A 12,948-nucleotide genomic window follows, 5' to 3' on the forward strand; every position below is an offset into this window, starting at 1 on the left:
ACAGATACTGCTCTTTCTAAATTCCTTTTTCTCTCCCTTTGTTAATGACAATGGTTTATAGGTTTTAACCATTATTTCTCTTCGTCTTGTACAGTCTTTTTCCAATCGTCTTACAAACCCCTCTGAGGCATCTTCTCCTCGATAAAGTTCGAACTTGTATTCATCAACAACAGATGATTTGATATAATAACAAACCACAAGGAGTATGTTTTTGATATTTATTTGTGTATGATTTATTTGGATTTGGAGAAACAGGATCTATCTTTTCAAGGACACTTTCAAAATCAGCATATATCACAAACGGATGTTTTATAGATTTGTTAAAATCTTTGAGTGATATGTTTGAACCTGCTTTTGGTAAATTGATTACGGTTGATTTATGATTATGACAACATTTTGAATGTTGATCTAATCGTTCTATTGTATGAAAGGAGTTGAGACATCTCTTCCAAGGATACGTTTTAAATTTTCTCTTGTATAGTTGTGATTTGGTTAATTTTGATAAATTTTTGATGACAGCATAATGTGATTTTTCCTTTGAAGTAAAGTAGAGAAGGTCAATGTGTGTTTCATCATTTTTATCGTTGTTTGAAATATTTAATATCTGAACTTTGTTTGTATCCGTTAATCGATATACATTAACAGATCGATTATTCATTTTTTCAAATTTAGGAATACCGCTCAATGACATTGGAAACTTTAAATCTTTAACATTTAATGTATTCTCGTGTTTCATATAATGTTCAACCCTTTCAGGATTCGATTGTGGAGGATGTAAGTGAGCAAGAACAGACGATAGAAAACATTTATTATCTTTGTTTTGAATATTAACAACCGCTTTCTAAAGTTGTATCTCTTTTGGTAAATCAATACAAGAAGAAGCTTGACGAGGATCTGATTTTAAGATGTGTATATCCAAAAAGATTATTTTTGTTATAGGAAAACCTCTACTTACTCCAGTGTTATCAACATCTTGTTCTTGTCTCTGGAGTTCATCGGAAACATCACATCTTACAAAACCTTAAAAGGATAAGATAAAGTGAGGGTTTGTCCTCATAAAGGGAGTAGTTTCATCACCTTCTCTTACAATATTCAATTTTACTCCCATATAAAACTTTAAAGTTTTCATTTCACTTAATGTGTTTTTAATTATAGTTTCAATGCTTTGTTTAACCATATCAACTGCTTCAATGATTGAAGATGGTCCAGGGTCTTAAAAGCAAAACAATATTATTTTTATACGTCCTTTAAATGACCCATCAGTGTTTTCAATGGAGAATTTCATGGCACCTTAGCTTTCTTCATTGTTCTTGTGTTGGTGTGATTGAAGATGTTCATTATAAGTTTTTTTTTTTTAAAGAATATCATTATCACATCTATCACAATGTTTTGTTTCTTGGTCAAGTGGAGATATTTGTCTGAAAAGATTGAATGTGTGTTTGTTGGTTTGAAGGTGTTTTTTATAACATATATATATATATATATATATATATATATATATATATATATATATATATACATATATATATATATAATATATTCAGGATTACAACTGTCACAGTACGTTGTATTCACCATCGACATAAATGTAAAACAAAACTTTGCTTCAAATAAAATGTTCTTGATGAAAATTCCGTTTAATTTGGAGGTGAATCTGTGCTTAAAATCATTTTATCCTCCAAGTTTTCTCACATTATAAATACAATGCATCAAGACACAAAAGACAAGTTTCAACAAATCTCTTCATTTGTAAAAGATACTGAGAAATATGTCGAGGATGTAAAATTGAATAAAGATAAATATAACAACTATTGGATAAAAACAATTATGGTGAATAATATGAGTTCTTCAATTTCTTTTAGTGGAAGGGCTTTTAGCATATCTGGAGGAACCTAAATTAAAGAAGCTCAAACAAAAGTTTCTCCTCTCCTTCTGGCAATATATTCAAAACTAGAAAAAGCAATGAAACAAGAAAAAGTATCAAAAAAAAAACCTAATGGATGAAGCTTTAGAAACAAAAGATAAACCCATCTGTAATACGCAAGGAGAAATTTGTATTTTTTTCAACAACCCTAAAGATGTAAATCCTGAAGAAATAAAGGATGTTAATATATTAGGTGAAACGATTTCATTCAATAGAAGTTAAGGAGAATTTAAAAATCACCTTTACTATAAAAAATGTAGCAGTTGAATCTGTTAATGAAAAAAAGTATATAGATGTAGATGGTAATGTTTTTTTCTACTAATTAAATACGAGTCATTATTCAACTGAAGATTTTGAAGATTATGAGTGATGATAGTATCTCTATTGGAACAGAAAACACTTATGATACCGAGAGTTTGTGTTCAAACGATAGTTATGAAAGTAGTTTTATAGATGATTGTGAAAGCAACAATGAAAGTCCTGAAGATGATATCGAAGATGAATTTTATTTGAAGTGAAGTTTTACTTTATAAATATGAATAGTTTACTAGATTTTGAGCCTCTTGAATTTCCTGATTCTCCACATGACAAATTTGAGAATTGTCCTGCATGTGAAAGATGGGGATTAAACACAGAGTCAAAAGCCGATAAACAATGTATATTCTGTGATTATCTTCTAATTAATGATAAGAAAAATATAAAAAGGAATATAATTCTTTGAGATTTACACCAAAAATTAATTGCTTTCCAAGATTGATTCGATAAATGAATGTCAAGTATGAGGGTGATAATACACCTTTTCATAAAAGAGAAGACACTGAACAAATGACGACCATGTTTTGTGGATTGATGATTTAGATTATTAACAATTGTCATTTTCAGGGAAATATCAACACAATATATTGTATAAATAAAATAATGGATAATCTTGAAATTAAACCTGAACTTAGGATAAAACATGGAGTTTCCAAGAAAGGCAATAAAAAATTAAATAACCAGTTTTCCAAATATATAAATGAACGATTTTTTACCCATTTGGGAAAATAAGATAAAATTTAACAACCATAAAAATCTTCCAAATTAATGAAGATGTCTCATGGTTGGTTCAAGCGGATATGGAAAACCCTGCTTACTTTTAAAGATAATCCTTACTCCCAACTTTTTAGATCATGATAATTTAATAATTTTCACAAAGTGAAGTTTTCAACCTGAGTATCAACTACTCTCACAAGGTTTTAATGCGGGTATTCAAAAACAAGATATAATTGGTGAGGGTTAGGATTCGGGAAATCATGAAGAAAAGGAGAATTCCCCTGTTGACCTTTATAATTCAGTGAATGGTATTTTCCAATAAATAAATGGACATGAAAAAAGAGCAAGAATATTTAAGGCACATCAAGAGTTGGTTTCAAAAGTTGTAAAACAACAGGAAGAAATAAAGAAGAAACACAGACAGAAACGAATGGGTGAAGAAGCATTTGAAAGAAAACAAGAGAAAAATTTTAAACCACTTTTAAAAACTTCCCAAGAAAAAATTATAGATGCTTCCACAGTTCCCACAATAGAATATACTCCTAAAAAACTTCAAATGTTAAAAGATTTCAGTCAAATGAAGGAGGAAGAATTGGAGCATATAAGAGAATTAGAATATGATGATGAAGGATTATTTCAACTGGAAGAGATGAATCAACCCCCTGATTATATTGTGAAGGCTCTTCAAAACAATGAATATTCAGCAGATTCAAAAACCAAAGCAGACTCATTCCAACAGCACAACCAGCAAATATTTCATCTTGTTAACGAAAAGGGATGGATATTTAATGATGAATTAAGGTTCTTGAGTTCTGCTCAACCCCCAATTAAACTAACTCCTACATTAATGTATCTTTGAACAAAAGATGGAAAACAAGGTTCAACTGAGGGATGATTCAAAGTATTTTGATAGACCATTGGATGTGAAAAATAAGGATGATCGAGTATATATTGATCTGCTGGACTCTCTTAATTATAGGGTTAGTCTATCTGGTAGAAGTAGGAAGAATGAGAAGGAGAAACACATTATTCAGGCTTTAAGTATCCTTGGTTCAGGTGTTAGTTTTCTTCCAAATGACACGTCACAATTATTTAATCGACTGTTATTGCTGTTATTGAAGGCTGGAAGAAGTTACAGAAGGCTGGAAGAAGTTTCTGAGTTACAGAAACACCAAAACAAAGAGACGGAATTACAAAACGAGTTGAGGATGGTGAAAGAAGAAAGAACGACAGCGGAGAATGAAATGTTAAGGAAACACACTGTACAGATCAAACAGCTGGAAGCGAGGGCTAGATTAAAGAATGAGGAACAAGAAAGAGTACTGAAAGAACAAAGATTGAGACAGGAGAAGGAAGTCAGCCAACTGAAGGAAATAACGAGATTGCAGAATGAGGAACAAGGAAGACAGTGGAATAGCAAATACAAAGAACAAGGAATGAGACAGGAGAAAGAAATCAGTCAGTTGAAAGAAATGACGAGATTGCAGTATGAGATGCAAGAAAGAGTAATAAAGGAAGAACGAATGAAGCAGGAAGGAGAAATCAGGAGATTGAAGGACACGAGATTGGAGAGGGAAGAACGAGAGAGACAGTGGAATAAAAAACACAAAGAACAAGGAATGAGACAGGAGAAGGAAATAACGAGATTGCAGAATGAGGAACAAGGAAGACAGTGGAATAGGAAATACAAAGAACAAGGAATGAGACAGGAGAAAGAAATTAGGAAATGGAAGGAAATAACGAGATTGCAGAACGAGGAACAAGAAAGACAGTGGAATAGAAAACTGAAAGAGTATGAATTTGAAACTGAACGACAAAAGGAAAAAAATAGGTTGGAGTACGAGGAGAAAGTGAAGGAGCAACGACTGAAACAGGAAAAAGAAATCAACCAATTGAAGGAAACTATGAGGTTGGAGAATGAGGGACAGGGAGTGAAAATAATTAAAAAGGAAAGACAAGAACAATTAAAAAAGAAAGCAAGGTTGAAATATGCAGAAATAATGAAAGAACAACGAACGAAACAGGAAAAAGAACAAAGCCAATTGAAAGAAACAATGAGATTGGAGGCTGAAAAGCATGAGGAACAGTGGGAGAGAAAACAAAAACTATACGAGTTTGAAATTAACCAGCTCGAGGGGAGAGCAAAATTTGAGTCCACGGAGATCGAAAAACTCCGGGAGGAGAACGAAGAACTCAGGAAGTTCCGAGAGGAGGAACGACTCAAAAGGAGACAGGAAGTAGAGCAATACAATAATGTGGGACGTGTGACATCACCACAAGGAGGAACGTTAGTGGTGCGGGACTTAATTGACATCGCTCGACGGATGAAACAACGATTGGGGCAGGCCCTGATAAAGGAGACACAAATAAAAATGGAGACGAGGGAAGTAACAAAGACAAAGAAGGAAGTAGAAGTATTGTCAGAGACACGGGAGATAGACAGAGTCGAGAATAAATTAAATGGAACGAAGGAGGAAACAGAGACAAGGATCCAGGAAGAAACTAATAGACACGAAGAGACAATAGAAATAGAATATATAGAGACGCAGGAGATAGAAAAAATAGAGGAGAGACTGCATGATAAAGACGGGGTTAAAGGAACGGAAAACACACACACATAGTTAGCGAGGGTTAATGGGGGTGAGCTGGCGGACTGTCTCGTGACCCGGTGCAAGCAGCTGGATGGCCTCTTTCGGGAACGGAGGGAGACTCTATGCTCCCTTGAAGCTGATCGCGACCAGGTGGGTTCGGTCGTGTCAAGCGAGTTTGAGGGGGCGAGTGCTGTGGATGGGTGCACGAGGAGCTTGGGGGGTATAGAGGTCCCGGGAACCCTTGTGGGGACACGAATCCCCAGTGTGGTTGTACAGGTGTGTGTGTGTTTGCGAGTGTGCGGAGATGTGTGCTTTGCGGCACGCATTGTGCGAGTGAGACCCCCTGTGTGAGTGAGAGGGTCCGTATGAGAGACAGTGTGTGTAAGAGAGTGGTACGTAAGGGAGATGATGGTGGGCATGCGCGAACATACAGCCGCGTCTCCCGGTGTGAGCGCAATGGTGAGGTGTGTGAGTCTCGTGGCATGCAGGTGTGCGTGGATCGAATGGAGGCGACGATGGCGACAGAGGGACAGGGGCCGAGTAGTGGCCGTAGCTATTTCGGGGACTGCGCCGGGTTTGCCCAGCAGCGAGTGGGAGGTTCGGGCCGCGCTTCGCACAAGGCCGCCACGTGCGCACTTGCGGGAGTGAAACCCGGTCCGGAAACGCCAGCGGTGGATGTTGCCGATCCCGCGGATGGACAAAAGCCAGGCTAGGATTACGGATTTGGACCGGACGGGTTCTCCACGCGAGCTTGTGTTAAGCTCCAACAGGCAGAGCACATGTGTTCATGTGGGGAACCCCTCGAAACGCGGGGCTTGTTTTTTTTATGCGCCGGGTGCCGTCATGGCTGCGTGTATGGTTGGAATCCGGCAGGAGGGTGAATCCCTGCCGGATGGTGCTGTCCAAGAGGGAAGAGGGACGCGAACAGCTGCCATGACGTCACGCCAAAGGAGCGCGGCTGTGAATTGCCACGCTGGTGCGCAGGTTGCGAGTTGACGCGCTGGTGCTGCGAGAGAAAAAAAAGCAAGCCTCGCTTCGGGTGAACAGGATTCCCAGGCAAAGGGTGGAAGATCCCCTTGCCTGGGCACAGGATAACACGAGTTGGGGCAAGGGTTAAGGTTAGTTAGACCGGCTTCATGGGGCAGGGGTAAGTCCTCATGGAGCCCGTGGAATGGATTTGGTAGAGGGATTGTAGCCAGATTTAGGAGGGGGAAATGATTGTTGAGGATTTTGAGGAGAGTGACAGACTGTGGATGTGTAGAGGGGACGTAGCTTAGCTATGTAGTGTTAAAAGGAATGTGCTGTATTGTAAGGGACGACGTGGGAACACGAGGTAGTAAGGGGGTGTAGTGAGCAGGATGGCAGGATTCAGCAATGTGCGAGTTGAGAAGTGTGGAATGGGACGTGTACTTGATGAGTGAGTGAGGCCAGCGGGTCTGTGTGAATGGAGCGAATGAGGAATGCATGGTGCGATGAGTGATTGGGGGGGGGGGAGGATCGATTCCCGCCCAAGGGACCCCGGGGTCAGTGTAGAGTGAGTTAGTTGGGTTCGTCAAATTGACAAAATTGAGGTCGTTTTGTTGTTGGTGGGAAAGTAGGCTCGAAACCCGTTTGGAGGGGTGCAGGAGCCCTGTTGATGGGCTGGGAGCGTGGCTGCGAAAGGTGAGTATCGCTGAGTGGATACCCCGGGCACCGGGCTAGTCGGCCATGGTAGGCCAAGGGTCCAAGGGGGGCCGGGATAGCGTAGTGGGCACGGGTGCGCCCGCATGATACAGGGGCCTGGGGCGCCATTAGCCGCGTGGGCAGTTCATTGGGCACGGGCACCCAGGGAAGGGGCCCGGGGCACCAGCCTGCCACGTGAGCGTTTCAGGGGAGTTGCCAGGGAGGGTACTCCCAGTGTTTAACAAGCTGGTAGGCTCGGAGGCAGTGTAGTGCCCGGAGGTGCCATAGCTGGAGAATCGGCAGAGGGTCGTGCTTGCCAAGGGAGCCACGCGTCCCAGCCACGAAACCGTATGAGGGCACGGGCGGAAAATTGGGGGACGAGGCCCGAAATTTGAGAGGACACCAACACAGGCGATGGGAATCTGGGTTGATAGAACCAGTAGATTAAGCGAGATGCGCTTGTTGAAAGCCCCAGGGTAGTTTAAGTGATAATGGTTAGGGTAGATTAGGAAGTGTACCCCTCTGCACCATCCATCCCTTCGTTCTTGTAGTGGGCTGCTGGACCCACTTTGGGTTAAGATCGCTGAAGTCTGAGGAGGCCATCCTGAGGCTTGAGTTGGGCCTCGACACAGGACGCTAGCTCTCCCTTATTCCCCTCCAGGAAGGGAAAGTAGGGGTTGGGAGTAGGCTAGGTGACAGGATAGGTTAGCGGAACAGGGAAGTTAAAGGGGGTTCGGGGACGAATTTTGAGTGGGGAAGTAAAAGTGGAAATAAAAACAACCAAAAAATAAGTTGGGGCTAAATTGGGTTTGTACAAATTAAGGGAGTGGGTATGGACAGTGACAGGCAAAGGCGATAGGTTGGGAGGGAGACAGTCAGTAGGTCCGAGCCCGCCCTCCGAGTGGCCAGCACCACCGCACTCCCTCCACCAACCTCCACTGCAAGGCAAAGGCTGGCCAACTTCAACGGCTGGCTGTTTGCTGCAAGGCCTGTGCCGGTCGATCGTCTGCCGGCTGTTTTTACTACAAGGCCTGTGCCGGTCAGCTTCACTGCCGGCTGTTTTTGCTACAGCGGCCTTGTCATGCCATGCCTTGCCTGCCTGCTTTTGCCATCCATGCCTACTACCCTCGTCATCTTTTGCCCCTGTTCTGTTTTGCATTCCCCCCCCCCCCTTGTTCATTGCCATGTGCGCCAGGATGGTCTCGCAGTTTGCGAGGACTGCCCTGTTGGCAGTTACAACACGGGCCTGCAGTGGCAGCCCGTGCACCGTGTTTGACTCCATCCATTCATCCATTCAACCATCCATTCATCCATCCGTTGTGTTCATTGAGTGTGCCACTTGAGCTGGCACAGACACTGCGTTTGTGCAGCCCATGCACCGTGGTGGTTCACTGCGCTCATTTCAAAAGGGGAGGCCTTGGACTGCATGTGTGCAGCCGGCCACATTCCGTCACCTGCATTGCCTAAGCCAGAGACTGCATGCGAGCAGCCTGGCTCCCTGCTAACTGCTTTTCTTTTTGCAGAGTCCATTGATCCTGGGCCATGGAATAGTGTAAATTATAAGGTTAAGGTGTTAAGATGTTATGTAAATACGAGTGCGCCCCCGGCATGTGTGTCTTAGCGCCGGCAATTTATTTAAGTCGTCCGTATGAGTGGGTTTGTTTAGTTAGTTACTCAGCCCGTAGGTTATTTATTTTGGGGACACGAATAACATGAATGTCGCACTCAGGGATCCGAAGGTAAAACGTACTAGGGGAGAACTACACATGATGGCACACGAGAATTTGACGACTCGGGACGAGTCTGTAAAAAGGGGAGGGGGTAGTGTTACGGTTGTGGAAATTCGCATTACACCATAAAGGGTCCTCAGGTGAGATATATCGGTAAGTTCATGTGTAGTTAGCCCAAACCTGTTGTATAGAGGGAAGAAGTGTGATTCATCCAGGCTGTGACGCTTCAGTGAGCCGTTTTTCTTTGGCTATTGTTAATTTGGTGCAAGAACAACAACAAACATCGCCACAACCAACATCTCAACGATCACGCCATTCACTACACGACGCCACCTTTCACAACTATGCTACCACATCTTCGCCACTCACCATTCAACGAGCACTATGCGGTCACGATCCCCACGGGACAGATGGGAGGGGCGGAGTGGCAGCGGCGGCCGGGGTGCGAAGGGGCATCTCCCGCCCGAGTCTTTCTTCCCTCGTCGTACGGCGCGTGCAAGAACAAAAACCAACAACGCCTGTGGGATTTTCCCTTCTGCTTTTCCCGCACTTTGGCAGGGGGGAGGGGCGATTTGAGCTGGAGGTCAAAAGGTGGGGGCCTGATTTTGGGGAAATAATTCCCTGGCCCCGAGCCAAGACTGACTTTCCTCGCCCCCCCCCCCGCACGGTGCGGGGAGGGGGAAACGAGAGGGCACGCCCCTTTTTGGGAAGCTTCCAGAAGGAAGGTGGAGCCAGAAATGGGGTGGGGCAAAGGGCGGAGCCCCGCGCTACAAAAGGGGCGGACGAGGTGGCTTCGTGTTGGTCTTCATGTTGGCCTTCTGGTTCATGGTCATCTTCTGGTTCAGGTCGCGAGCTTGTTGTTCCTGCCTTGCTTCTTTGATCCTCGCGCGAGCCCTGGGACCCCGTGCGAGAGCGCGGAAAATAGCGCCGAACAAACCCTGTCCGTTTCCCCAAAACCCCATCCGTACTGTCGAGCGGACCACACGATCGACGTGCGGCACGAGCTCGCGGACCACACGAACGACGCGCGGCAGGAGCTCGCGGACCACGCCGGAGGGGATCGGAGTTGCCGTCACAAAAGGAGGACTCGACACGCTCAAGGAAGTCGCACTTCCATTTTCTTTTGGGGTTTGGTGTAAATGTGTGTGTGTGTGTGTGTGTGTGGTGCCAGTCCTGTAAAGTAGAATAGTGTAAGTGACTGTGCTGTGAATAATTGCTTATTCGGTTTTATCTCTTTCCCTGCTTTCTTTTGACTGTGAATATGTGCTTGTCTGTGTGTGTGTAATAAAGTGCTTGCTTGTTGAACTGTTCCCCGTTTTGCTTCGTCTTTTCCTTTTATTGAATCTCCATCTTGCATCACGTAAGGGATTGGCAGTGGGTTTAAAACACCTGGTAAGTAATCTGAACTGTCGAGGTCGATGATAACTCCGCTCGGTTATCCCTGCAGCACGGAACGAGCTGCTTAAGCGGTTCGTGTCCGGAGTCGACATGCGGCGTGGTACAACTCTTCGGTACGCTACTTGCGCGGGTACTTAGGTATATCGACATTCGGCGATTCACCCTATTTCGCGCGGGTAGAATCCGGACTGTGTTGTGGTGAGGTTAAACCCCCACCCGTGACTGGCTCCTGGCGGTAGTTCCCGGAGGGTCACGACTGAATTGCATGTTCGGTGGGCGAAGCGGCCGCTATTGGTTACACGCGGTCGTTCGCACGTCAGCGGGCGTGAATTCGTAACAGTATCATAGACCAGACTGACCAAGTCAGTCAGATGAACATTGACAATTTTAGAAATTTGACCGAATTTGACTGTTTTGCCTATGTCGTTGCTGGTTGGCCTATGTTAACCTCAAACGTAGTTGGTGGTTGAATTTAGTGACCTGATATGCAAATCTTCTTCAAATATGAAGTCAATCGGATGAAAATTAAGGATTTTATAAATTTGAAGTTGTTGACCTTTGGCCTACGACCTTTTGACTTCAACAAGAAATAGGATTCTGTTGGTCCACAAACTCCGCCATTTGGTGAAGTTTTGTGAAGATGAGTTTAAAATTGTGACCTGTTGGCGATTAAAGGTGAGCGGACAGACAAATAAACGGAAGCGATCAACATACTGTTACGGATCTGGAAACCATTTGCATTCAACAGACAGATGTCCCAAAAGTCAGTTATGTCATTAAGTATGTGTGTAGTCAGATCCCTTTCCTTTTGTCGAGTGGGAGAATCAAAGGCGTGCATTGCGATTTCTTTTTCGTTAGGTTATTAAATATTTCCATCCAACGAATCTTCCAACGAACAACCAACAACCATTCCATTCCCCATCACGATCCACTACCACCCACTGTCTACAAGCACTCTGACTTGCCAAGGCAGGGTCTTACAGTCGTTCCTAGCCGCTTCCACCAACGTTCCTTCCACAAACGTTGTAACTCTTGCACGTTGGCCTGTGCAACATTGATACTGTTCCTCGTCAAGTATGAACCCGCGTGGAAGACTGGCTGGGGTTTCCCGGCAGGGGCCAAGGCCCCACCCCAGAAAGGTGGGCCGTAGGACTTGTCCAATCAGAGGCGGACAGCGAGGTGTGTTCACCAAGGCCCCTCCCCACTGAGGGAGGTCGATAAATTCCCGAGCACTCTCTGAGGCAGGTGGTCTTTTTGAGGTCTTGGGTGGTCTTTTTGAGGTCTTGGAGAGTCTTTTAAAAGTTCTTTTGATTCACCACCCGAGCTCCACCACGAACCTCGAGTCCCACACGTGCAACTGGGGACCAAACCAGCGACCATTGTCAGGTGCCGCATCACGAAGCACGCCCTTCCTCCGACGGTCAGGTACCCACCGAACTCTAATCCCCAGCTTGTCTCTTTCCACGACTGCGAGGGTCCAATGAAGACTCTGGGTTTCTTTTAATTTTGTGTGTGTCTGCGTGAGGGCCCGTCTTGCAAGTAGAACTGAATAAGTGTTTTTGGATCATTGTAAATATTTCTTGCATATTCACATTAAGTCTTGCTTTGTGTCTTCATTTACTGTGAATAAAACTTGTTAGAAATGCTCCCAGTTTGTTTCCGTCCCTTCTTGCATTGGTCCAGCATGGTTCGGATCTGAGTTTAGCCAGGTTTTTATACCCGATAATCCGTTCATTCCAGCTGGCATGGCTTTGGCAGTCTCTGCTCGGCTGCACCCGAACCGGAGTTTGTAGTCGGAACTCTACCGCAGTCGGTAGAGTGACCCGATTCGAGCAAGACGTGCCGAGGGCGTGGTTTCCCCAGTAGTCGAAATCGCATTGTTAATTAGGTAAATTGATTATAGACAAATAGACCCTATGCTATGCGGTTGAGATATTGGCCACCACGGTCGGTTAAAACGACCCGCCGGCTCGCGGAGTTATCCAAGCGACGGCCTACAATTCCGGGGAGTTTGGTGGGAGACGACGCAAACCTCCCCCACCTAGTGGTCGTTCTCACCACCAACCCCCGGCCCACAACAATATTTACCATTTTTTTTTTAACCAAGTAACAAACAAACAATTATTCGTAGAACTGCACTCCGTGGAGGGCAGCAGGTTTTCCTCTTGGATTTTTCTGTATTTTGCTCCATCCATTTTTCCCTCGATCCTGACAAGCGCCCCAGTCCCTGCTGATGAGAAACATCCCCATAACATGATGCTGCCACCACCATGCTTCACAGTCGGGATGGCTTTCTTTGGCACAAACCCAGCACAGCACATCACCCAAACGTAACGTTTTGCATTTCGGCCAAAAAGTTCCATCTCGGTTTTGTCAGACCACAAAACTTTTTGTCACATGGTTTCAGAATCTCCAGAATGGTGTTTTGCATACTTCAAACAGGAATCAAGGTGGGCTTTTTGAGTAATGGCTTCCTTCTTGCCACCATACCATACAGGCCGAACTTGTGGAGAGCTTGGAGTATTGTTGTCACATGCACAGTGACTAGTCTTTGCCATAAAGGCATGCAGCTCTTTCAATGTTGCCATTGGCCTCTTTGTGGCCTTGATGA

The 12,948-nt window shown here is 44.2% G+C and overlaps 1 protein-coding gene across 1 annotated transcript in view; it reads right to left on the reverse strand.

Annotated features, from left to right (window-relative positions):
• The window catches only part of PGD (phosphogluconate dehydrogenase), a 178,886-nt gene that overhangs the window by 71,132 nt on the left and 94,806 nt on the right, over positions 1-12,948 (reverse strand). The gene's annotated exons all lie outside the window — the stretch shown is intronic.

Source organism: Eptatretus burgeri, chromosome 1 (genome assembly GCF_056783735.1).
Source record: "Eptatretus burgeri isolate ZD-2024b chromosome 1, Ebu_testis_v1, whole genome shotgun sequence".
In the NCBI taxonomy this organism is placed as follows: Eukaryota; Metazoa; Chordata; class Myxini; order Myxiniformes; family Myxinidae; genus Eptatretus; species Eptatretus burgeri.